General features: G+C 38.2%; 1 non-coding gene across 1 annotated transcript; it reads right to left on the reverse strand.

The window, feature by feature from the left end:
* Nucleotides 1-1,336: 1,336 nt before the first annotated feature.
* Nucleotides 1,337-1,409, reverse strand: TRNAK-UUU (transfer RNA lysine (anticodon UUU)). The gene has a single exon. It is a non-coding gene; the product is annotated as a tRNA-Lys (tRNA).
* Nucleotides 1,410-3,683: the final 2,274 nt, after the last annotated feature.

Here is a 3,683-nt window from a genome sequence, read left to right on the forward strand (position 1 = left end):
CCTGAGAGCAGGCACTCAGTGAGCACTGGTCCCTCTTCCCCCCTTTTCACCAACGCCACAGTTACCCACATTCCCTCATCAAGTCACATCTACATTACTGCAACAACGTCCGCACTGGCTTCCAAACCTCACATTTTGCCAGAGGAAATCACTGCTTTTACTTCATCAGCACTGTGACAGGAAGCCACTGATGACTTTACTCCCACTTTGGAAATCAAGTCCCACATCGCCAGAGTTTACTGTTTTCAACAAACATATCAATGCCCATGCTGCCATCACAAGCCCTCCAAACTCTGTGCCTTAGGTAAACAAAGCTACGTAAAATTAAGCATAATAGACAATGTCTCGTTTATTCAACTAATAGGATTTATCATTTTTGAGCTCTCTTGTGCCAGCTGCTTGACGTGTAATCTCATCAATCCTCAGATCACTCATAGAGAGAAGGATAGTCATGTTATTTTTATCAATTCATGTTTTGTAAGCTTTTAAGAGAAATGACAGTGTCTTGAGCCTTTCAGAGCCTTGTTCTTTAAAGTGTGGTCTGGGCCAGCCATATCAGTATCACTCCTAGAATTGCAGAATTTCAGGCAACGCCTATGGGACCACCCTACACCTACTGGACCACCCTACACCTACTGGACCTAAACGTTGGAAAGGGCAGTTTAACATTATCCTCGACGGGTTACTTACACGTTACTGTTTAGGAAGGGCTACAAGTGTCGGTGCTCAGCTAGTTTAGCACACACTGTACACCCAGCGATCTGTTGACTGAAGACAGGTATTTGATGGTCAGGCTGGAAGGAAGGGACTAGTGGCTTCACTGTAATGTAGAAGTGAAAAATATTTCTAATGCGTGTTTACTTTCCTATGAAGAAAAAGCAGAGTGTTTTCTGTTTATGGTACCGCCCCGTTTAACACCACCACCAAGAACAAAACCACTACCTTACTTCACTGACCCGTGAGCTGTACAAACAACCTAAAGAGGCGTTAGATGAAGTCTGAGAAATTTCCAGATGGAGGATCACTACACGTGATTGGTTTCACAACTACTGTATGAAGGAGAGTCGTTGAAAACTAACATTATAACCTTTCAAAGAAAACCCCAAGGGAAAGCTTTTTAGCAGCCAAGCCTCATTCTTATTTGGAGACTGTACTGAAAAACAAATGTGATCAGTGAATTTTGCTCTTTCATTCACCTCATCAAGCAGTAATATCAATCTCACAACAAAAAAGCTTAACACAGCCTTTACTCTGACCTTGAGAGGCGTACATTTGATAACAGTAAAGGTTATGTCTGCACTTACAGCGTTTATTCCGCTTATTTATTTATTTTTGGTGCCTGGACAGGGACTTGAACCCTGGGCCCTCTGATTAAAAGTCTGATGCTCTACCAGCTGAACTATCCAGGCTTCACTTACAGATGTCCATAGCATTAACAAAATATGTAATGAAATCCAAAAGCCTTGAGTCTAAAAATTAACTACAGCCCATAGTACCTTGATGTCCTCTTTTCAGATATTCAAAGAATAGATGCTATTTCTCAGTTTAACTACAAATCGGTACCCAACCAAATAACACTACAATAGATACTTCAGAAGAATTTCCATACATAACACTATCTAATATAATAATAGTAGCACGATTAATTCAAATAATAATATTATAAAATAAATTGTACACAAGTAAAATGATATGAAAATTAAAATATGATTATCTAGTTTAACCATCTGCTATGGGCTGAATATTTTTGCCTCCCCCCATTATACAGTAGGATTAGTGTACTTGTAAGAAGAGACACCAAAGAGCTTGTTCTTTCTCTCTGTCGTGTGAGGACACAGCTAGAAGCTGGCCACCTGCAAGCCAGGAAGAGAGCTCTCACTAGAAACAACCCTGCTGGATCTCCATCTGGGACTTTCAGCTTCCAGAACTGTGAGAAAATAAATTTCTGTTGTTGAAGCCACTCAGTCTATGGTATTTTGTTGTGACAACCAAAGCAGCCCAGTTACCAATTTTCCCTTCTGCTAACCTCGCAAAGAGAATGGAGTTAATGGTTGGTAATATGATTTCTGGGGAGCTGTAACGTTTTTTAAAGAACTTTTATTGAGATACAACTGACATACAATAAACTGCATATATTTAAAGTGTACACTTTGATATTGTTTTTCTTATTAGTAATGTATAAATGGCAGTCCCAATCAGGAAGCTCTAACTTTTAGCAGGTACATGAACCCAAAGTTCTCCTAAAATCACTGAAGAGCATTCCCAGAGTCCCTATAAGTGGCCAGGTACTTTACAGGGACATATTTCAGAGTCTCATTTATTGAGCACACAATTTTTCACAAGTTTACTTATCTGGTTTTATCTCTCATGGAAGATTAAAAACTATAAAAGTAAAAAATACTAGAGGTTTGGTAAATTTGGACACCCTCAGTGCCATAGTGGTTGACAGCCTTCTATTCAGAAGGAGGAGACACAAAGTCCCAGTGCTTTATTTCAATAATGGCTCTTCATTAAAAGTCATTAAGACTATATGAATGTGCATAGATTACCCTTGGTTTAAAGTGACAAAAATGAGATGTCCTTAGTAATGATCCTTTTCAACACTATAAAAACTCCATCAGGGCAGGGGCCATGTTCTCTGTTGTATCACAGGGTTAGCCCAATGCTTGGCGAACACAGTAGCCTTATATAGAATTTATACTTATAGAAGGAACAGTGACATATACACAGTGATGCATCTTGGAGCTGAAAGCTTTAGTTAGCTGGAAAATTTACTTATGTATAACGCAAATCTCAGTTACTGACTGTTTAATTGTATCTCTAAAAGGAATAGTTCATTGTTGGAATATCAACACTGAAAAATTGTTTTATTGCTATTATTTCTTTTTTTTTTTATTGAATGCATACAGTACAAACACACACAGTATAAAATTCTAAAGTGTTCCTTCCATAAAGTTCTCTAACCATCCAGTGCTTTCCCTAGCAGCAAATATAATTCCTTGTTTCTTTTTCATCCTTTCCTAACTACTATTAAGTGCAAGCAAAATTTAATTTTGTTCAATTCAATATCGTTTAGGGGATGTTGCCCTGAAAAAGCAAGTGTTCTTTTTTATAAGGTAAACTTGTTGTAATTAGAATAATTTGCATCCCACAGATGAAATCTGTCCAAAATTCAATGATCCAGAAGCGTTCTTTGAACAGTAAAGTAAAAATGTGTATTGTTGTACTTTATTACTCCCTGATGAAACTGGACTTGGCAGGAGCGGAATCTGGGATAATGCCAAGTTTATTTCCAGAGTTTGCAGTCAGAGAGCAGACTATGCTAGAGACCATGGAAGCAGTATCACAAGTGCTTATTGGCCCAGTGTTGGGCATGTAAAGGGTCTGGAGAGAAAAAAGGGGACTAACACTTATTCATAAGTAATAACCAATACAATGTGGCAAAAAAATTCCTGGGTCCTGGCTGAAAACACCTTAGATAGTTCCCTCATTTTCTTTCCAAAGAGTTGCTTTACCTTGGAAAATTGCCTTAGCTTCTCTGGGAATTGTGTCCTTACTTATAAAATAAAATTTCAAAGATTTCTTGCAAAACTTATATTCAATCATTCTCCAAAGGCTGGCCATAAGTTGTCTTAACCATTCCCATATCTCTTCCTTGACTATAAAGTGTCATAGAACCGAGA

This window comes from Hippopotamus amphibius, chromosome 1 (assembly GCF_030028045.1).
Source record: "Hippopotamus amphibius kiboko isolate mHipAmp2 chromosome 1, mHipAmp2.hap2, whole genome shotgun sequence".
NCBI lineage: Eukaryota > Metazoa > Chordata > Mammalia > Artiodactyla > Hippopotamidae > Hippopotamus > Hippopotamus amphibius.